Consider the following 24216-nt stretch of genomic DNA (forward strand, 5'->3'; position numbering starts at 1 on the left):
TCCCCACACAAAAAATTGTATTCCTGGGAGCAAGCCTGGACACAGCATCCCTGATGGCATTCCTTACTCCAGAAAAACAAGCCTACCTGACAGCCTACTTCTCTCAACTAGCCACCAGAACCCAGTTATCCGCAGGGAAAATCCTGCAAGCTCTAGGGTTCATGCCCTCCTGCATTCTACTCCTTCCATATGCCAGACTGCATATCAGGAAAGTACAGTGGTACCTAAAAAGCCTTTGGTGTCAACAATCTCAAGACCTAGAAACTATCATACCTGTGATACCCTGTCTAAGGAAAGATTTTCTTTGTTGGGCAGCAGCATGCAACCACAGCAAGGGACTTCCCTTCTCACGAGCCCAGGCCACCCAGACCCTCACCACAGATGCACAAGACCATGCCTGGGGTGCACACCTAGACAGTAGGTGCATTCAGGGCCATTGGAGTCCAAATCAAATACAGCTGCACATCAACCAAAAAGAAATGCTAGCTGTTCAGCATGCCTTGACAGCTTTCAGACCCCTACTCTCCCTGGGGCCTCTAGTGATCAAAACAGACAACACCACAGTGATATGGTATATCAACAAGCAGGGAGGGACTTGCTCTCTTATCCTCTCTGCAGGCTCGCCATGACCCTTTGGCACATGGCTTCAGCCATGCAAATACACCTGCTGGCACAATTCCTGCCAGGCTCCCTAAACTCTCTGGTGGACAACTTGAGCAGGAAAATCTGCAAGACCCACATGAGTGGCAACTAGACCACAGAACCTTCAACCTTGTAACCCAGAAATGGAGCACCCCGAAGGTGGACCTCTTTGCCTCCACTTCAATCAGCTCAGAAAATTCTGCACCAGGGAACCTCACAGCAAGGCTTGGAAAGTGGATGCTGTATCCTTCCAATGGGTAATCCTCTTGATCTGTGCATTTCCCCCTCTACCACTCACTCCCTCAATGTTCAAAGCATTGCCAACAAAGTCACTTTTTTTCCATGCCTTCATCTGTTTCTGCTGCCCTGATATCTGCACCCTCTCTGAAACTTGGATACATCCCATATTTCAGAGTCTGAAGTCCTAACCCATGGTTACAACATTCTCTGTTTTGATCAGCACACGAAACAAGGTTGGAGGCATTGCCATAGTCTACTCTGACAAGCTCTCTCTCTATCTTCTACCTCATGCACAAAAGTGGCAGTTCAACCAAACCAACCAACCACAGACCTATAGCCATACTATCCCCATTATCCAAAATCTTAGAAAAATGTATTCATAAACAGCTTCTTAAACGCATCATACAAAACAACCAACTCCCACCCAACATGGTTTCCTCCTTCACCACAGCACTTCCACAGCTCTCATCTCCTATACCCAAACTATTATCAAAGCATGGGACAATAACAAACTAGTCTCATGCCTACTCCTTGACCTGTCTAAAGCTTCTGACACCATTTCCCATACATTACTTCTCTTGAAACTCTCTTCTCTCAGTCTCTCCTCCTCTGCTATACTGTGGTTCTCCAGTTAGCTCACCAACAGATTCCAGTCAATCAAATGGCTTTCTGCCTTCTCCCCATTCCTCCCAAACCAAACAGATGTCCCACAAGGCTCAATCCTTGGACCTTTCCTTTTTAATATATTTGCAATTAACCTGTGCCCATAATGCACAAACTCCTAATACAGTATGCTGATGACTCCACTATTATCTCTTTCTGATAACCTTCCCCAACTCCTTGCTCTTACTCAAGATTCCCTCCTTTCAGTCAAAATTTGGTTAACCCATAATCAGCTAATTCTAAATCCTACAAAAAAAAAAAAACACTCTTCCTCCCCAAATTTCTTCAGCAACACAAACATGGCTTCACAGTATCCTCTCTTAGTAATACACTTGCTTAACCTTGTTGAACCACATACTAAACTCCTTGGCATAATCCTAGATGACCAACTGAAGGTTGATACACATATACAGGAAACCATCAAAAAGACCACCAAAAACTTATGTCTCTTATACAGACTTAAAAATACCTCAATAACGGCGCTAAATGATCTCTAGCACAGACTTTCCTTCTTCCCTAATGTTCAATCCAATCTAATAGCTAAACTTGAAACCACATACAATAAAATAGCCAGATTTGCTACCAACCTTCCCTACCACTCTCACTACTGCATAGCTTTAAAAAACCTCCAATGGCTAGTATTCCGCAACCAACTCTTCCTTGCCCAACTCCATCCCACCTACTCTGTCTGAAATCAATCCCCCCCCTGCCTCATCACTCCCTACTCACCTAAGTGCAACCTACGCAGTATAGCGCTACACCTCATATACATCTATAAACTAAATACAAATATTGGCAAACTGCTATGCAGCCACTCTGTCACCACTGCCTGGAACTAACTTCCCCTTTCTCTGAGAACAAACCGTAACCCCTCAATTTAAAAAAAACTTCTAATCCTGGACCTGTCCTTGTCCTACCCCCACCTAAATCACTCCTCCTCTGCTTTCCCTGCTTCAGCGCTTTCACTTTCCCACATTATGCTCTTTCTATTTGTCCTTCAATAGTCTTCCAACTCCATATCTCCTCTGTTGGTAACGGTAATTCAGAATTTAGCTTTCATATTAAGTTTTATAGTTAATTTGTATTGTGGCTGTTAGAATACAGTAGTAAAGTTGTGGTTTCAAATATGTTCATTTATAAGATGTCATTTTCTTCCACAAGTATGTATCTGTATATTAATACCTTGAAAATCTTGTGTAACTGATATTTCTGTGGAGCTTGTCTCCTTGGTTGTTCGCTGAAAAATGGCTCTGCAGCCCAGTCGACCAACCCAATTAACAAATGTCAAACAAATAAAGAAATAAAATTCTTGAAGAGAAAGAGGTCCAGGGTGGGAACCTGTCACAGCTCTTGAGTAGTCATTCAGACTTGTTGGAAGTATACTTGGTTTTGTGAGGTTTGAGACTTCTTTTTGGAACCTCCATGCCACTTATTTTTAAATGTCTGTTTACCTGAATTCTGTTGAGACTATTTGTTCTTTTTTTTTCCTGCCAAAATTGGATGAGGGGAAAGAAAATTCCTTGCACAATTTGGAAAAGGAGGGATGAAAAATCTTAGCTTCCCCAGATCAGCTTGACCCTTTCATCACAGTCTGATTATCTCTGCAGCAGAGGGGCCAAACACTAAATGTCTATCCAAGGGAAAATTTAAAATCTCCTTTTTTTAACATTTGAAAGGTTATGAGAATGCAGACAAGCAAACTTTCTTGAAACCATACCAATGACCACAGCCCTGGAAGAAGTATCAATAGACCACACACAGGCAGACACACGGGCAGACACACACACACAATAAACAGTGACCTGTGCAGTAGAAGAAACTAAGTTATTTAAAGCAGAGTTTTCTTCACAACAAGAAACTGTAGCTAAACATTCATCATGCTTTCACAATATTTTTTTTTTTGTGTTGATCACAATACTAGAGCAAGAGATATTAGCATAATAGACAGGAGTATATCACAAGAAACTGGGACTTATCCATGCAGGAAATGCAATTATTGTGGTTATATATCAACATCACAAAAATTTATACATCCTAATTTAGATTTTTCCTTTACCCTCAGGTTTACTGCCAATTGTAACACCTCAGGCCTCATTTATTTAGCAACATGCCATTCTTGCCCTGCGTTTTATGTGGGCATGACTAAAAGGAAACTTAAACATAGGATATACAACCATATATATGATATAAGGAATAATAATCAGGTAAATGCCCTAGCTAAACATATCTCTATTTATAAAGAACATGGTTTTGTATTCAGAGTACTTCAGATTATTCCCCAGAATCATCGAAGGAGATTATATGAATTATTTAGAGAGCAAAGAACTTGGATGGGTTTTTAAGTTAAGAGCCCACTACCCTCCAGGCCTTAATAATTATGTCTCTTTGCGATCTGTATTAAAATCTAAAATAATATCTTATGCATTATTGTGTTAGTCATATTATTTACTTCTATGAGTTTTAGGTTCAGCATTCTGTACATAAATATGTTTACATTATATGTCTTTATGCATATATATATGATACAGTGATTTTGCACTTGTACATTTTGTATTTGTATTTTTATACATCTGTATTTAGGCATTGTTTATATTTATATATGTATATATACATATATTTTTACATAGGTTTTATGTCTTTGGATGATGTACTATTTTGCAATTTCATTTATAGTTTTTTATATATGAGTTTAATTTGATTTATATGAGGAGGCTTTATTAGTCACGTATTTAAACATATTTGAACATCTTATCAGTGTTTGTTACTGATACAGGATGCCTTTGTTATATACTCTTTTATCAAGTTACTGTCACTTTATCTGGCAAGTTTTTTAGGCACAGGTAGTTCAAGGAGAACTCAAAGATGTGTTTCAATTAATCAATTGATGATCCACCCTACCTTTTGGCTATTCGCCATTGGAGAATTTGAATTAATTGAATAATTGGAATGTGTTTAAGTAAGATGGTTTGTTCCCTAGTCTTTGATCTGAAGAAGCGTAGTAATACGCGAAAGCGCTCATCCACAGTTTTATTCTAATAAAAGATTTTGGTTTTTACAACTGCTGCTGCCGTTCTTGTGCCTGAGACTGTACGTGTTTTGTTGCTCCGCTTTCACAATATGTCAATTAATGTTAACATACGAGTCTGTCAATTTAAAATTCTGAAATTCAAAGTTACAGAAGTATACACTTTTTTCCATACACTATCAATTTCCCATCCTTAACTAAGTGCTTGGCAGCAGAGGAGTCCTCTAAGGCTGTAGCTACTGGGTCAGGTTTAGGAATAGTGGATAAAAAATTAAAACTGAGGAACTTTTTACAACTGCTGCTGCCGTTCTTGTGCCTGAGACTGTACGTGTTTTGTTGCTCCGCTTTCACAATATGTCAATTAATGTTAACATACGAGTCTGACAATTTAAAATTCTGAAATTCAAAGTTACAGAAGTATACACTTTTTTCCATACACTATCAATTTCCCATCCTTAACTAAGTGCTTGGCAGCAGAGGAGTCATCTAAGGCTGTAGCTGCTGGGTCAGGTTTAGGAATAGTGGATAAAAAATTAAAACTGAGGAACTTCATACATCCTATCTGCCTTTTTAAGGACAGCTGACTGAGTATCAGGAAAATCTCAGGCAGCAAGACACATATCCTCTAAAGCAGATGGGACAGGAGGAATGGGTGTAGGTTCTGGAAATTCCTTCTCTAACCACTCGTAGTGTTGTTTGAGGGACTGAGAAACCCCCCCCCCCAAAAAAAAAAAATGTTGGGCCTTTCTAGCAATAGTCTCAGAGAAAGAGAACCCCCCACAGGGAGAATCAGAGAGCTGTCCTGTGGGGAATCAGAAATCTGAGGACAAAACCCTAAATCAGTCCCTGTATTTTCTTGTTCAGTTTCAAAATATTGAATCCCTTCAGGAAAGGAGACATTCCTCTTTCTTTTTTTGGGAACTACTCTACAAGAAGTATCATTGGCCTGAATCAAACTCTGAGCCCATCCTATCCTTAGAAATTTGAGGAGAAGTAGATACATGCTTGTTTTTCTGTTTGTTTTTGATAGAAAAAATGGGGCCAACCATGTTACTAATGGCAGCTGCTGCTTCTCCAGGGATGGCCACAGTATTCTGTCACAAGAGGGGAAACCCTCCCTGTTCCCTCTCCCAGGACTGACAAAAGTGGATCTCCCTTGCTTATCAAGGGGGAGCCAGCAGTCACAGAGGATGTGGCTAACTCCCAGTCTATAGTGGTTTTAGGTGCTATATCAGAGGGATCCAGGGTAAAAGATGAGTCATCCTGAGGTCCAACAAATGGACACAGCAGAGTTGCCCACCTGTGGCTGATGCAAATTGCTAGCCTGCTGTGGTGACAAATGTGGTTTGCTTAACTTTTGCTTTTTGTGGTAGGACAGACAATGGGAGTGACAGTCTGTTCAATGGTCAAGCTGAAAATGTTGCCTCTGTCTTGGATAAAATTAGTAACAATGCCAGTAAAAACACCAGTCCACAAAAGTTACTTTTGTTTTGGCAGAAGACACTGTAAAAAAAAAAAAAAACACTCCCAAACACTATGGCAGAACCACAACATTAAAATAAACTATTTTCTGTGGAGAAATTGTGTTTTAACAGTTAGGTAACATTACCTTTAAACTGCCTTGAGACTGTAATATACTTTTAAATGGAGTGCTTGTTGTTTGTCAGTCCAGTAAAACACATCACTCCTAGCTTTAAAATAACTTTCCTGAAGTAGAAAGTAATAACATCCATAAAAAAAGAAAATGGAAGATTTTTTTTCCATAAAGGGAAGTTTTCTGCCCAGCTATGGAAAGCACAAGCTGACCATCGATCCTAAAAAGCCTCAGAGGAGTGTTCTCTTCGGTGGCAGTAAAGTTCTGAAGGGCTTTGTGCCCAAACTTGTCTTTCAGTCAGCTCAACTTGAGCTACTTAACAGTCTGTGCTATTGGAAGGTGCTCCAAAACTTTCGAAACTGTCCTATTATCTATATGGGTTTTATCCTGCCAAAAATATAAGGCTATTGCAGCAGTGATCAATATGAAGAACACCCACAGTGATGCAGTGTATAGAGCAAATTATCACAAAATACAGTATTAAGCAAATTTAAAATTTGATGGATGCTTACTAAATTATTTTAATCAGTTTGTCAAGAGAATGTTGTGTATACTACAGCATTAGCGAGCAAAATTACATGCATGAATCACATAACTTATTTAAGGACACAAGCTCATACGTAGCACTTAACTTGCTAGAATAAAATCAATACCAAAACACACTGCCAAGGTCTTCATTATTTATTCTGCACACACTTAGAACAATTGCCATGTTACAAGTCTTGAAATAGTGTGATATAAACAGCTGCTATTGCTGTGTCTGTTGTCCTAGGTACTGTAGTGTTGCAAGTGAATCTTGAATAAAATAATTGCGTTGGTCTACAGAGTGAAGAATTCTGTATCGGCTATGGTAAGGGTACACAGTGCTAGTGGCAAGTAGGGAAAGTGACTGGGTAAGTGTATGATTCTTTTTTATTGTTTGGGTAGCTTCTCCTAGCAACTTGCTAGCAGAGAGACTGAGAGCAGTGGAAGGATTGAAATGATTAGTGAGAAAATGTACAGGCAACAGTATCTTAACATAATCATGGTTGAGGGCAATGTGAGGTGAAATGCGTACCATGGCAAGCATCGCAGATGGAGAGAGAGGTTTTGCAGTGCACTGGATAACTGATCCAGAGCATTGTTGAGTATGTGAAGCACACTATGGCTGTGCTTCCATGATTATAGGTCCATGTAGGCTGTGTGCATTTTGCAGCACAGTCCATATCCATGCTACCCTCCTGGATCAGTATGGGGAAGGGTCCTGTGATACTGGAGTGGAGTAGGCATGGCACCTTATGGCATTGCCGCCACATGGGTGCATGAAAAACGCAGATGCTGCTGTATATATCTTGTGCCTGCTTACTTTCCATAGGTGTGTATCCACCTTTACAGGTGCATACAGAGTGCCAGAAGAGAGCAAGTGCCTCAAGAAATTTTCCCAGGCATAGATCAGTATGCTACTGTAAGTTGCCCTTAAGTATGAATGGCAGATTCCCTGAGCACAAAAAAGCTTGACTGAGCATTTTGGGAACTTGTGTGGTATGAATCAGTTGTGGATGTTAGTGCAGTTGATGGTCACATCAGAGCAATGCATCAGGTCCATCACAGGGTTACCAGTATGATTCTGTGTGCCTGCATAAAGACCCATACCATTGCATGGAAGAGAATGGCCATGGGTGAGGGTACACTGTTGATCACCCTCACCCCACAGAGGAGTTTCTCATGTCTCTGCATTTGAAGAGTAGAAAGACCCTGACACCTGCTAGAGGCATGCCTGTGGGAGATGACCTTAGATGCACTATTCTGCGTCTCTCTTAAGGATGCACCAAGTTGGTATTTTCTTAATTAACATGATTTTTGCAGCACACCAGTGCCTTAAGCTCAATGATTCTTGACACCACATTTCCTCTAACCACACATTTGGGATGCAGGCATAGAGACATACCACACAAGGTTAGTTTGTTTGCATTCTGTGCTTAACTGTTGATTTGTACTATTGTTACAGCACTGGGAAATATTTTGTTAGTCACACATGGGTGCTAATTTGCATGCTGTCATGTGTGCTGTGGTCATGGGTCCTCCCCAGTGAAATAGATCATGTCTAGTATCAGAGTTTCATCAGACCCTGAATATGATGGTGGTCTAACAGTAGCACAGACTGAGGGTAGAGTGATGTTGTTAGAAGCAGTAATTGTTGATGACACAGTAGAAGCCACATCCAGTAACACAGCTCTGTTGCTTGTGGAACCTTTCATCCCTCAAGAGCCAGTTGAAGGGTGGATATGCCTGGCTCTTATACAAGGGAAAGAGCACCCTCATCCCCCTGCTCACAAACAAACCGAGGCATCACCTCAGAGCATGAGAGCAGAGGTAAGGAGCAACAGGCTGGTGGCAATCAGTACTGTGGCTCTTACTCATTGCCCTGCAAATCCAGTGTGTAATGCCCATTGTTATACCTAGTTTGGGTAGTCATCCAGGCACAGGCATATTTTGCCACCACAGTGCCAAAACTTCAGGTATACTTTGTGGCCTTCATGAAGACTTGAATCAGGCCTTCACCCAATTGATGTATGTGTGGAGCAAGCACATGGGTGCCTCCACTGCCTTCATAGGGCTGTCTTTTTCTACACACCAGGACTGATGCTAATCTCATGTTTGCTGGTGCTTGACCTACGTACCCTGTGGGGTGTACCTGTAGTGAAGGCAAAGGTAATGTACTACTAACCTCCACACCCACCACAGGTGTTGAGCCTGGGTGGCACATTGTTGCCACCGACACATACATAGCTTAAGCAGTGGTCAGAGGCCTTTACTGTCTGTGTCACTCCCACCTGGGATCCTCCAACACTTGTTACAGCCACGTACACACAATGCAAGCACATTTGCTAGAACCATGTCCCTTGGAGATGGTAAATGAGCAAGAACACACTATAACTGAACATCATCCCACCAATGGAAGTTCCACCCCCTCCCTGTTCAGTATACCCAGGTCTCCTAATCCATCCAGCCATGTTGCGCACTCTTCCACAGCCTTAATCCCTCCCTTTCCAGCATTGTGCCTATTGCTGATCACTGTCACTATACACGCCCCACCTATGCATATGATAACTGTGCCTAGTTCTTACTGCCATGTTACATGGGTGGGTAGTGTGTATTGCACAACATGGTCTGTCGTTGCAGCCAGTCAGCATAGTCTATGTATAGTTTAACATACATCAGTTTTAGTCTTTGCTGTGTCTAATCTGGGCAGTAGTTATGGATCTGACACCACGATCTTTGTCAGTGCTGCTGTGCCTGCTTCAGTCTTTTCTTGGAGTTCCACTGAAGATGGTTCCTCTGACGCCTCACTTTGCACCTCCTCAGCTACTGGATCTGATATGTCTGGTCCTCCACTGGCAGTCCACTGTTTTAGGTACCTGTATACCACTACGTTGTGCAGAGCTATATAGATAAGAGAAGATATTTTGCTGTAGGTCTCAGCTGCATACTGCAGCCTGTCACTAGAGGAAGCTGGGCAGTGGAACATAATCTGTCCAAATGCACTGTTAACAATATTGATGATCTCTGGCAGTGCATTTTTGTAATGCATCTCAGCCATGCTCTGGGGGTTGAGTATCTGTGTCATGAACTATTGCTCCAGGGTATATCTGACATTGTCAGTAGGATGTCCTTGTAGGAAATCACCCCACTCAAATTGCTGCTATGGGTTTGATGTGTCAAAGATGTTGGAATTGTGGTAACGGATGGCATGCAGATATTGTACGTACTCTATTGGGTGTTGTATACCATGTGACAGCTGATGGAATTTAAACCATTCTAGTTGATAACACCCATGTCCATGAGGGCAATCTGGGTCGTCCTTTATGGCAACGTGGGTGCAGTGAGTGGTCCCTGGAGCATCAGGAAATGAGCTTTGTCACACAATGCCCTCCTGGATAGTATTTTTCCTCTCCACAGTCCATGGGAACTGCATATGTTCCTCCCACACACTTGTAGTATCCTTGAGACAAAAGCCTGTGATGCATCCACCTTGCAACTTGATGGCTTTTGGAAGAACCCTGTAGCAAGGATGGTCTGTTCTTGCGTATTACTGTAGTGTGCATAGAGTTCAGTAGTCCATGCATTCCATGATATTCCATGTGAGGGTGGCAGATGTTTGCAAGCCTAGCTGTCATGTCTCTGTCCAAACAATAGTGTTAGATTATGCCCCTGTCATGCAGGTGGTGATATGTTAACTGAAGCCTTCTGCATTGTGGAAGGCAACAAGGTGCACCATTGCAAACACTGACTGTGAGAATGGGACCCTAAAACGTACTGTTTGGCTAATATGGATTATACTGCTAGCATCCTGGCACTTTTTATGTCTTTGTTTGCTAAGGAGTTGTGGTAATCTTGCAAATGGTTATGGCTGTTAACAATTTTTATTCTCTTCTGAATCACTTAGCTGTGTTATCTTTGTTTGCAGTTGATCTGACCCCACCCTTTATGTTGCTGCTCATTGTGCCATTGTGCCGATGTTCTTAGTGTTTCACTGTTGTAGTCATTACATTTGGTTAATCTGCTGGCAGGTTGCCCTCAGTCGGCCTGATTAACATAGTCTTGGGTCCTGCGTTGGTTGCTGTCCCTTCTTCCATGACATCAGGGGTATAAAACATGCAGCCGACGCCATTATGTCAGTCTTTCTTGCCGAGCGGTGCCCGAAGCAGAAGCAGTTTGCAAGTGCCGGTTGGCTGACTCCTGAAATTTTCATTTTCGAGTTTCAGGACTGAAGTCTTCAACTTAAAGCTAAGTACCCCCATTGGGGAAACTTTTTCTTGCTCCTTACCGATGTTAGTAAAAGTTAATAATTGCATTACTTGTGGAAAGCAAATACCTCATAAAGATTTTCATTTGTACTGTATTCCTTGCCTAGGCCCTGACCATGACGTACCTTGCTGTCAGTTTTGTGCTTTATTTAATCAGCGCGCAATCCGTCATCGGTACATTTTTGCCTCTAAATATTTCGGTTCTCAGTTTAGTTATCTAGAAATGATGTCTGTTAGCCATCCGACTACTGGAATTCCAAAAAAAACACAAAGAAAAAGACAGACAGGCCGTCGAGGTCCAAAATTGCCGACAATGCTTCTTCTAAGCCAGTCGCCAGTTTGCCGGTACTCAGTGAGGCACTTTCGCAGCCCCTGATACCTGCTACTTCTGACTCATAGGCCTCTACTGAGACCCACTCAGAGTCCGGTATGCCGCGAGATGCTTCTCCTATGGAACCCGCGGATGTCTCTACGTTGGATGGGTCCGGAGCCACTGTGCAGGCACCGGCTTCTGTGGGTGTATTCAGGCCTACAGACTTGCATGTTAAGCCAACTCCACCTTCTATTCTAAGGCCTAAATCTTGATCTATGTCTAAAAAACTGACCCCCAGGCCACATGTTCAGGCCCCTATGCCTAAAAAACAAGTTATCAAAATGTCTGAAGATCTTATTACTCTAATCGGGGGTAGTCAACCCCCCCCCCCCTTTCTAAGAGGCCTAGGACTGAGCTTGATTATGATTCTTCTGATCAGGACACTGTTTCTTCTAATTCCTCCAGTGACCTAGATTGTCCATACCTACTTATGAGGATTCTGATGCAGAGGATTCCATTCCCTCTGCTTCTCCCCCTGAGGACTTTTCTTTTGGGGAAACTTTACATACCTTAAGAGAGCATTTCCATTGGGAAAGTCAGGAATTTTCTGAATCGAAAAGGAGGCTTAGGGATTTCCTCCTTCTACCTCAGCATAGGCCTTTGGCTATACCTTCTGTACTAGACATTGTTGATGTGTTTTCAGAATCCTGTATGACCCCTGATTCCCTGCTTCCGTCTCCCAGTAAACCTGACAGGTACTACAGGGTTCCTGAATCCCACAAGTTCCTTTTCAAAAATCCTCTTGCGGATCCAAAAAGCATTTCTCAGGGGCCCAAGGGCATTAAGGCTTCTACTGCTAAAAATCCTACCCCTTTTGATAGAAATTCCAGGGCGCTGGATAGATGGGGTAAAAAGGTTTATATTTCTGCAAACCTTGGCAATCAGGGCTTTAAACTGCCAATGTCATATGCTAAAATATCAACAGCATATTATGGGGCTGCTTAAACGGAAAATGATGTTGATTTCTGACTGTGTGGAAAATAAAGATTTACAGGATTTATTGCATTCTGCTGAACAAGGTGGAAAACATACTTTGCAATGTGGTTTTGATTCTTTAGAGGCCTCTTGCAGGGCTGCTGTTACTGGGTCTGTGCTTAGAAGGCATGTTTGGCTTGAGGAGCAATCTCTGCCTGATCACGTTAAAGCAAAATTGTTGGATGCCCCTTTAAATCAAGGCCACCTGTTTGGCAATAAGGCTGAATAAGTTCTAAAAAAGATGGAAGATAAAGCCAAATCTATGCAAACTGTAAAAGATTTCTTACAAGTGCAACCTCCAAGATTTAGTAGGCACTGGCCTACTAAGAATTGGTCCTTTCCAGCTCCTTCCAGATCCACTCAAGCCAAACCCAGACACACCAAAAGCACCAGGTTTCAGTCCCAAGGGACTTTCAGAACTAAGCAGTGGGGGGGCCTCCACTTCCAAATCTGGAAATAAGACAACCCGCTATGGTAAACAGTCTCCATGACTTTCCTTTAAAATTACCAAGCACTTACCTTTTAGCTGCCCCTTTGGGGGGAAAGATTGCTCTTCATGCAAAAAACTGGGAACTCATAGCCGGGGACAAATGGGTTTTAAATACAGTGTCCCAGGGATACAGATTTCATTTCCACACATTGCCAACACCAAACGGGAGGCCAGACCTGTCCCCAAATCAGTGGGCAGATGCTCAGAAACAAGTACTTTCCCTCTAAAACATGGGGGCTATTCAACCGGTACCAGAAGAGGAAAAGGGACAAGGTTTCTATTCCAGGCTTTTCCTGGTACCCAGAAAAGACAAATCACGATGTCCAATTCTGAACCTGTCTACTCTAAACACCTTTCTGGACATTCCAAAATTCAAGATGCTGACTCTTCACCAGTTACTTCCTATGCTAGGCAAAGATGCCTGGTTGGCAACTCTAGCTTTAAAAGAAGCTTACCTGCATATCCCAATCAGGGAATCTTGCAGAAGATACCTCCGCTTCAAAGCAGGCTACTTGAATTATCAGTTCTCTGCACTGCCCTTTGGCTTGTCTACTGCGCCCAGGGTTTTCACAAAGTGCCTGACTCCAGTAATTGCATTTTGCAGGCAAAGAAATATTCAAATATATTCTTACCTGGACGATTGTCTAATTCAGGCAGAAAACCAGGCCATACTTTTAAATCCTCTGGTGTTTGTAAAAAGGGTTCTAACTTGTCTAGGGTACACCATAAATGAAAAAAAATCACAACTGGTACCCTCTCAACAGATTATATTCCTGGGTGCAAGCTTGAATACAGCTGCCCAGATGGCTTTCCTCACGCCAAAAAGCAAATTCATTTGGTAACTTAATTCAAACAAGTGGCCACAATAACCCTGCTATCTACAAAACAAATACTGCAAACCTTGGAGTTCATGGCCTCCTGCATTCTTCTAATTCCATATGCAAGACTGCATATAAGGAAACTTGTGGTACTTAAGTCTATGGAGTCAACATTGTCACAGCCTTGAAACTATGATTCCTATCCTACCTTGCCTATGCCTGGAGTTCCTATGGTGGGCAGAGGCCTGCCACCAAAACAAGGGACTGCCATTCACACTACCCCCTGCCGCCCAAATCCTAACTACAGATGCATCAGACTGTACATGGGGGGCTCACCTGGCAGGGAGGTGCATTCAGGGCAAATGGAACCCAAATAAATGCACCTACATATCAATCAAAAAGAAATGTTAGCTGTACAGAATGTTCTGACAGCCTTCAAGGACTACATTCATCCAGGACAACTAATGGTAAAGACAGACACCACAGTAATGTGGTAACTAAACAAGCAGGGGGGTACACATTCCTACCCCCTCTGCAGACTAGCCATGGCCTTGTGGAACATGGTCTTGAGCTACCAAGTGCAACTACAAGCTCAATTCCTGCCAGGAAAACTGAATACACTGGCAGAAAGACTAAGCAGAAATCTCGTGGACCCACAAGAGTGGAAACTGGAACCATGGATTTTCAACATGTTGACAAGCAAATGGGGGAGCCCAGACATGGATCTATTTGCCTCCCCCCAGAACTACCAGTTGGACAAGGACTCCTCACAAAAAAGCCTGGAAAGTGGATGCTCTGTCTTTCAGCTGGAAAAACCTGTCAGTCTACCCCCCCCCCCCCCCACCTCTGCTCTCCAAATTTCTGCTAAAAGTCAAACAGTGCAAACAAAAAATGATTTTGGTTGCTCCAGACTGGCCACCCCAAAACTGCTACCCATTCTTGCACAGTGTGTCACAAATATCTCCATGGCACCTGCCTCAGACACCTTCCTTACTGTCTCAGCAGGAGAACCAAATTCTGCACCCTCAGCTCCCAACATTGAACCTTGCAGCTTGGCTAATCACTTAAATTCACCATTAGCATCCCTCAGCAAACCTGTGATGGATGTCATCTTAGAGGCGAGAAGACCTAGTACTAGAAAATCTTATGCTGACAAATGGAAAAGATTCTGTGCCTGGAACCAATCTTTAGGGGTGAGCACAGCAATGCCCAATTTACCTCAGATTTTGCAATATTTAACTGAGATGCTTCACAAGGGCCTGCCTTTTTCCTCTATTAAAATCCACGCTTCAGCTATTTCAGCTCACTATAACACAGAGCCGCCCTCTTTTCTCATCCCCTGCTCAAACAGTTTCTCAGAGGGGCAAAGAACTTGAGACCACCCAGGAGAGCTCCTACCCCTGCCTGGGACCTTAACTTTGTTTTGGAAAAGCTCACTTTACCTCTTTTCGAGCCAGCTGCTACTGCAGACTTAAAATTTCTTTCTTGGAAAACAGCCTTCCTCTTAGCAATCACTTCAGCTAGAAGGATATCTGAATTACAGGCCCTTATGGCAGGGAAGCCTTTCATCATCTTTCATGCGGACAGGGTATCTCTGAGGACCAATTCATCCTTCATGCCCAAGGTGGTTTCCAGTGTGGCTCTTAACCAAGTCCATTCATTTGTCAACCTTCTATCCCAATCCACAAAAGAAAGGGGAACGGATTCTGTATTCCTTGGATGTGCACAGACAACTTAGATTCTACTTGGACAGAACTAAATTTCGAGGAAAATCTGAACAATTGCTAGTAGTATTTGCTGCTGGGGCAGAGGGGAAGGCTATTTCAAAACAAACCATTTCTAAACGGATAAGCCGTTGCATTCATTTCTGCTGTTAGCACCATGGAAAACCTAGCCCCCAGGGGATCAGATCTCATTCCACCAGGGCTGCATTTACTTCTGCAGCCTTTTTCAGAGGTGTTCCTACCAGGGATATTCTAGAAGCTTCTACCTGGAGTTCAGTAAATACTTTCACCAAACATTACCATTTACCAATTTTATCTAAATTCAGAGCTGGATTTGCTACTGCAGTCTTGCAGGGTCTTATAGCTGGTCCTAATGCAGTATAAATCCATCCTCCCAACCATAGCTTTGGGAATCTACCCAAATGTAATGACTGCAACAGTGGAAACACGAAGAACATAGTACAGTTGTGTACACTTACCATAATTGTAGATGTTCGAGTGTATTCACTGTTGCAGTCATAGTTACCCTCCCTCCAGCCCCCTGTCTTTCTCTTACTATACCTCTACTTTCTTTTACTATGCTTAAAAGCCTTTTTGGTGTATTTGCTTTTGGTTGGAGGTATATTTTTTGTGTTTTTAATTTTATTTGCTCCCCATTTGGGGGGCACCTGACATCTGGGGCAAGAAAAACTGATGTAATGGCTTCGGCTGCATGTTTTATACCCCTGACGACCTGACGTCATGGAAGAAGGGATAGCAACCGACGCAGGACCCAGGACTTTGTTAATCAGGCTGACTGAGGGCAACCTGCCGGCAGATTACCCAAATGTAATGACTGCAACAGTGAATACACACTCTAACATCTACATTTCTGGTAAGTGTATACAACTGTACTTTTTGCCTAATGTATTTGTTTTTGAATGTCAATTTGCATCACATGATAAAAATATTAAGCAAGTATTTCTACTTCTGGAATAATGTTTTTATTGCATCTCTACGTCTGGTCATAGCACATCTGCATTGCATTTTCTGTTAAACTCCCCAGATAAGTTGTCATTTTAAAATTCGGCTTAATACCTTATGAGGGTATAACTGAAGAAGAATTTATCTTGACCAAAGAGATGCTTCTCTTGGGTGTTGTACCAGACATGGCAATGCCATCAGGACAGGGCAAAGTGATATTTATACTAATGCTGTTAGTGAAGAAGGCTATAACAACAATGAAGTGGAAATCTAAGGCTCTTCCAGAACTCTCCAGGTCAGTTCAAGTTTGTGTAAAAAGGTATATTGTCTACTTTTGTAAGAGGCGCTCTCATAGACTGGATGTCACATTTTTAAAGGAAAGTGCTGTGATCATGCTACCTCCATTTGAGACTGTGGTAAATGGAAGCTATTATGAGCAAAACTGAGTGGTGGGATAAGAGCAAAAGTGGACTGAGGAAAGATTTGACCAAGTATGCTAATCATAAGATGATGGAATTAGAAAACTACATTTTCTCTAGATTAGTAAAGGTGTTATGCATGTTCTGCAGCAGGGAAACTAGTACTGGGAAACACCATTTCTAGGAGTTTCATCAGCACTGGACGGCTCTGTAGAGCAAAAGCACTGAAGCATATTATAGGTACTAAAAATAGGAGAATTTATATTCTCTAGTGCTTCTTTGAAATCCTTGGTAGCAAGATAAAGAAACCAAACTGCTGGTTGCCTAATAATGGAATTTAATAAGCCCAGGCAACAACAAATGGGGACTATTCCCTCTGGGCCTTTGGGTATATTTAGGCAGTATTGTCAATAGTGCTGTAATACAGTACAGACTTTGAAGAAGACTGCATTACTAATCAACAGGTTGATTTCACCTCTCCCAGTGTGAAAAAACTTTGAAACTGTCAGTTTGGGTAAAATTATGTCACTGGCTTCTAATTTACACTGCCTGGATGCCAGCAAATAAAACATTTGAAGAATGTGAGAGAAGACCACCCAACAAAGGAGAAGAGAACTGTGGCTGGGAAGAATTCTGCAGTTCAGCAAAAAGTAGTTAGTTTCAGCTCTGCTACAGGAGATATCTTCCAATAATTAAGAGGAAAAAAATATACTTGGAAGTGTCTAAAATAAACACTAAGCTCAAGTAATTAAAGGCTGGAAAAATAGAAAACACTTCAATTGAGCTGGTACAATTGCAAAGATCAGAGTTTGAAATGAAAAGGCTGGTTGAGTATGAGGTTTCACAAGAACAGCTGTTTCAAAAAATAATAGTGACATTCTGAGCCTGCACAGAAAGCCCGAGATTTTCTGCTCTATCAGCCATGTTATATGTATGCTCCAAATTTGGCAATGAGAAAGCAGTCAAAACCTATATTAGTAGAGATGCAATCATACAAGCTGAAAGACTTGATCTGACAAAGCTGGTATAAAGGAAAAAAATATTTAAAAAAAATGGTTACAAAAGAGTGCATGTGGAAAATGAGGCTTCTCTTCAGCCTGGTGTGCAGTGAATAAAGTCTAGTTCAGCTGTCGGGGAATGTCGAGAGATGTGAGATTTAAGCTGATCTATGCAGTTGTCTTCATCATAATTTTGCCCAGAGGATCAATAATGTTTTGATGCAGAACAAGTTAAGGAGGAATAAATAAAAGTTTTCCAACAAAAAGAGTGAGCCAGCAAGCAGAAGAGGGCTGTGCTTCTCATTTTTTGGCAAGAGACCCACAGTGAAACTTTGCCAGTGAAATGTTCTGTTTAAAGGGAAATGTTTGAGAGACTGAGACAAAAAAAAAAAAAAAAACCACAGGAGCAGTAAGAAGAAATGGGACTAGCATGGACATTAACCAGAGACTGTTGTTGGGTGATGGAGATCAGGAAGAAAACCAGCAGCGCACACATTAGTAAATAAACACGGACTATAAAGCATCAGTACCACTGGCTAGAAGAGTAGATATGTGAAATACAGCTTTCATAGGTTCATAGGTTCATAGGTTCATACTAGGCTATCTGCCCGAGGGCATTTACAAGCCTAGCCCATAGTTTTGTGGCTTACGCCACCATTTAGTATGGGGAACTATACCCATTATTTTGCTGTGCCTCTGTCGAGCAGTGACACTGAGGTAATCCCTGGGGTATATCTGCGATCTCCCATCCATTGGTCAAGATTTCTCTTGAACAAGGGCAGCGAAGTGCTCTGCCTCACATATACCGGGATTTTATTCCACAGCATAGGGAGTCTTTGGGTGATGAATCTATCCCTCCAGCACGTCCTATTAATAGCCGTGTCGAGGTTTAAGTCTCCGCCTTGTGGCTCTGACGGATCTAGATTTTTTGAGGTGAAGCATATTCATCAAATCTGGGTTTGACATGGCCTTGTACGTTAGGCAAAGGTCACCTCTGAGCAAGCTGCGACTGAATAGAGCTGGAGTTCTTTCAGTCGGGCAGCATAGGACAGATGTTTGAGACCCTTTATCCTTTTGGTGAGGAACTTTGTGGCCTCTCCAGCTGCTGCAAGTGTCGGGTCAGATACATTCCGAATGGGGCATTGTACTCAATCATTGGTCTGATGAGTGATGAGTATAGGGAGACTATGACCTCCCTTGATCTAGATGAGAATCCCTTCATGATAAGGTGGGCAATGTAGAAGGTCTTCCTAACTACTTTAGCTACATGGGTGTCTAATGACAGACTACTATCAACCTGGGTCCCCAGGTCCCTGATAACATCTTCTGTGCTCAGTGGATTGCCACCTATTTGGTAGCTAGGGGTAACCTTGTTTTTCCCGAAGGGTATGACTATGCATTTTTTGGCATTTAACTTTAGGCCATGGCTCTGGCACCAGTTATCCGTTTCTGTGAGACCCTTCTGAAGGATATCTGTGTCAGATGTGTTTTCTACTATGGCCCAGTTTGCAGTCATCTGCAAACTTTGTCAGCCATAACCCTCCTGTGTTTGCTTGTACTTCGGAAAAGTAGATGCCAAACAAGAGTGGGCCCAGGACTGAGCCCTGTGGTACACCATTTGTGACAGGCTTTGAGTCTGACATGGCGCCAGCAACTCTGACCCTGTGGGTTCTGTCACTCAGCCAGTTTGCAACCCATCTTGTGATATATGGGTTAACATTTAAGCTGATGAGTTTTTCAATGATACCCGAATGGGGTATTGTATCGAAGGCCTTCGCCAGATCGAGGTAGGCTGTATGGACTGCCTTTCCCTCATCAATGGCTTTGGTGACTGTTTCGAAAAAGTCAACCAAGTTTAGAAGGCATGATCTGCCTTTGACAAAGCCAAACTGGGATGGATCCAAAGTCTGCAAATTCCCTATGTCTTTATTTATGAGGTCCATTATGATCCTCTCCATGGCTTTGCAGATAAGGCTTGTCAAGCTAATGGGGCGGTAATTTCCAGGGTCGGTGGAGGCACCGCCTTTGTGAAATGGGACCACAGTTGCAGTGCGCCACTCCTGGGTGCGTATCCAGAGGTAAGACTATGATTAAACAGCTGTCCTAGCTGTGGGTTTAATTCCTCGTTGAGTTCGTGGAGCACACAGCCGGGGACACCATCAGGTCCCATGGATGCTGTGTTTTTTGCTTTGGAGAGAGCAGTTCTCACTTGGGCGTTGGAGATGTTTGGGGGGCTGCAATCGCTTGGTATAGATATCTCTCCTTTTGGGGGGGAGGGGGGAGAGAAGTTTGCACTGAACCTGTCAGCCAGTATGTTGGCAATGTTCTTTTTCCAAGAAAAAGTGGATTGAAAAAGATTGGAATTTTGCAGACTTTGTCAAACTTGTGGGTGAACTGTAAGGCATACATCCCTCTTTGTTAATATTTAGAAGTACACTAAAGGGTTGAAGTAGGTGCAAGTAAAATTTTTTGTTATTAATATTTGTATAAAAATAATGATGCCGATTGCATGTTATTCTGTAAGGCAGCTTTGCATAATCAGAGGTATTCTTAAATGTGAGTTGGGAAGACTTAATGGTTGCTGTATATAAGATGATAAAACAAAATTTTTCTCATTTGTAAGATAAATGGACTTTAGACTGTAACACAATAAAGGCTAGTCAGCGACTAGTTAGTTAATATGATGTGGACTTGGGTTTCTGGGTGGGGGCTGGAGTGTTAGTGTATTGATATATGCAGAATTAAAACAGTAATTTCCCTGTTTTTACAAAAGTGGTTGTCTAGATTAATACCCTTGGTTTAAAGGGCTAGGTTTCTTGCAATTGCAGAATTTTTGGCTTGTTTTCCATTTAACAAATTCTCTCACTAGGAGACTAGAAGTCTGCTGGTGCAGGCAGTTGGCCAGGTCAAGTCTGTGCATTGTGTTTTGAGCGACATTTAGTCTTTCATGCAGCTGCACAGCTGTTTGCTCTTTTTTTTCCTCATTGCTGTTTTTACTTGGAGTTTAACTGTCTGCTGGTGCAAACAATTACTTTTGACAGATCTGAGCACCCTTTGCTGAGAATAAGTGTAACATTTAAAAATACAGCAGCAGACTGCTCACTGAAAAGTAAAGGGCCAGGTTTATTAACACATATACTAAGAGTATACAATTTGTATTCAAGAACATCCCTACCACATTTATTGTGCTGTCTAGTGGCTCGGTAAGATTACAGTAAGTGTTCAAGTAGTCTACACTTTGTGGTAACTTTTATGAAGCCCTCTCAATATTTAAGGCTGCAAGAAAGTCAGTAAAAAAACTAAAATTAGGAGGAAGAAGGTGGGAGACATGCTTATATTGTCTTTTTCCACAGAGCAGTGGACACTTAGTGTGCATTTCGTGTAGGCATTAAGGAACCCCAGGAAAAGTTTTTAAAACTGGGAGGTGAATGAGTAGTAGTAGTCTCCCCAGTTGTCTTAAACTTAAATGCATTTAATGGAACAGTGCATAATTTACCTATTTATTTATATTTTATTTAAAGGTAGCCAGTTGCACCTTTTTGTGGCTAAAAGTTAATGTTTACTGAAGGCATATAAGCTGTTTTTCACATCTTTGAGGGAAACTGAGACAAAAAAAGAACAGATAGCAGTCAGTGTAAGTGGGAACATAGGCTGTAACATGTTCTTTAGCATGGGTAGCATTAATTTTAGGTTGAATAGTGCATTGGGTACAGCCATTAATTTGGGGCAACTGCTCTCATCTGGAGGGGTAAACTTCATTTGTTGAAAATATCCATACTTTTGTGCCACTTCTGAGTTAAAAAGTGGATGGGGTTTTTTAAATTTTTTGTTTTCTTAAGCATTTTCAGTCAAGGAAAAAAGTCATTAAAATATTTGACTTGGGTCAAATGGGGATAAGAAGAAGCACCTGCTTAAAAGATTAGTGTGCCAAACGATGTATGCATGTTAGCAAAAAGTTGAAATACACATTCAAAAGTATTGTTGGGTATAAATAGGTGGGAGTAATAACGTTCTATCATAATGGCAACTGTGTCCATGTTATGGAATTTAAATGGCCTTGCACTTATAGATGAGCAAAGAACATTGAATTATATTAAGAAATGCGAAATGCAGCGAAGTTGCAGGAGATGCATTTGGATAGAAATGAGCATGTGAATGTAATGAAGGGATTTCAGGATGAATGTTTAATGTCCTGGACAAAGTAAAAGGGGAGTAATAATGATTGTTCGAGGGTATCAGTAGTGATAGAGGAAAAGGCAAAAATGGTAGATTGCGGTCAGTAAGTCTGAGAATTACGCTGGTATGTACTTGTATTCCACCAAAAACTATTATGGAGCTTAAAATTGGAAGAAATCAACTTTCAGTAGTGAGTGTTATTTATGGGTGGGAACTGGAAATCGATTTTGAAGTTGTGAGGGTGTATCGGGGAGACCTTGAAGGGAAAATATAACAAAAGAGGGAAGATTTCTGAACAAATATATTAACAATATTTAGTATGGAAGATGTGAATTCAGTAGTAAGAACTTGGATGGAATCTGCATATTTCCCAAGGTATAAGAACTGAGCTAGACTGGATAAAATGTATAATGTCCTTCAAGGATGCATCTGCCGTCCTAACATATGGGTTGTCCTGCCTCAGGCAGCCCTTCGGTCGGCCGGATTCCAAAGTCTGGGTCTGGCCTCGGCTGATGTCGCACTTCACCCAACGTCATAGCTGCTGTTTATTGGGTATGAAGGCATCAGCTGACGCCATTTTCCTCTGTCTTTCTTGCCGCGCGGTGCCCGAAGCAGAAGCTGTTCGCAAGTGCCGGTCGGTCAGATCCAGAGATTTCTACTACCGGAGACTTCTAAAAAGCTAAGTACACTGTTGGGGACTCTTTCTTGCCTCAGCCGATGTCAGACAAAGTAAATAATTGTTTAACTTGTGGGAAACAAATACCTCATAAGGATTTCCACTTTTACTGCCTTCCTTGTTTAGGCCCAGACCACGACGTATCAGCTTGTCTAGCCTGTGCTTCCTTCAACCGACGGACACTTAGACGTCGGTCGGAGTTTGCAGAGGAGTTTTTTGGTCCCGCTTTTGCATACAAAATGCCGTCGGAGACTCCGACTACTCATTTAGCTAAAAAGCGCAAGGAAAAGGACCGACACTCGCGGCCCGCGGTTTTGGCTGAAACCACGGTTAGGCCGACCGCAAGTGTCTCTGTTTCGGCTGAAACCGAGCCTCCGGTTCTTCCTTCGGCCGAAAACATGCCTCCGATAGCCGAGGCCTCACAGAGCATGGCTGAATCTGCTACTGAATTTACTGCTACAGAAGCAGGCACCCAGGATTTGTCAGACAATATTCCTTTAGACATATCTACCCCTGCACGTGGGGCTGCTAGACCCCCTGCTTCTATGTCTATCAAGGCGTTTGCCAGGGCTAAAGCAGCTAAATCTTCTAAGGCCTTACCTGCTAAAACTCATTCACATAGGCCTACCTCTAGTTCCCAAATACTCAGTCTGGCTGAGGATCTCATTTCTTTGATCAGGGGATCCCAACCTCACCCAGACAGGGCCTCTCAGCCCCCTCCAGACAAGAGGCCTAGGACTGAACCCCCCGAACCTGTCTCTACAGATTATTCCTTGGATGACTCAGACATTACAGACCCTCACGAAGGCCCATATTCTCCTTATGAGGATTCTGATGCAGAAGACTCCATTCCTTCTGCTTCTCCTCCTGAAGAATTTTCCTTTGGGGAAACCTTGCATGCTACGAGGGAACACTTCCAATGGCAGGGCCAGGATTTTTCAGATTCAAGGAAAAGGCTAAGGACCTTTTTACACTTACCACAGCATAGGCCTTTAGCCATTCCGCCAATACTAACAGTTGTTGATGATGCATTTAATAATGCCTGTACTGCCCCTGATTCTCTTCCTCCGGCCCCTGCCAAGCCAGACCGATATTACAGGGTTCCGGACACACATTACCATTTGTATAAGGCTCCTGTTGCAGACCCTGAAACCATTTCACAGGGCCCTAAAGGTGTGGCAGCTGCCTCTGCCAAAAACCCTCTTCCCTCTGAAAGGGAATCTAGAGCATTAGAGAGATGGGGTAAAAAGGTTTATACTTCTGCTACTCTTTCAGCCAGGGCCTTGAACTGTCAATTTCACATGATTCAGTACCAGGAATTTTTGTTAGACCAGCTAAATAAAAAACTGTCTTCTCCTGAACCTTTAGACCGCAAGTCCCTTCAGGATTTGGTACATAACTCTCAGCAGGTCAGTAACCATTTCTTAAAATGTGGCTATGATGCACTGGAGGCTTCCTTTAGATCAGCTATGACTGGAACAGTGATTCAAAGGCATGCCTGGTTAAAAGAACAATCCTTACCAGACCATGTTAAGTCAAAACTCCTAGATGCTCCCATGGAGAAACAAAGTTTGTTTGGCTCCCCTGCACAGGAGGTTCTAAAGAAGGTGGAAGAAAAAGCAAAATCTGTCCAAACAGTCAAGGATTTCTTAC

General features: G+C 42.4%; 1 protein-coding gene across 1 annotated transcript in view; it reads left to right on the forward strand.

The window, feature by feature from the left end:
* The window catches only part of ZFYVE28 (zinc finger FYVE-type containing 28), a 2243904-nt gene that overhangs the window by 67018 nt on the left and 2152670 nt on the right, over nt 1-24216 (forward strand). The window lies entirely within an intron of this gene.

The sequence above is a fragment of the Protopterus annectens genome, chromosome 2.part1, assembly GCF_019279795.1.
Source record: "Protopterus annectens isolate FY-2018-M chromosome 2.part1, PAN1.0, whole genome shotgun sequence".
NCBI lineage: Eukaryota > Metazoa > Chordata > Ceratodontiformes > Protopteridae > Protopterus > Protopterus annectens.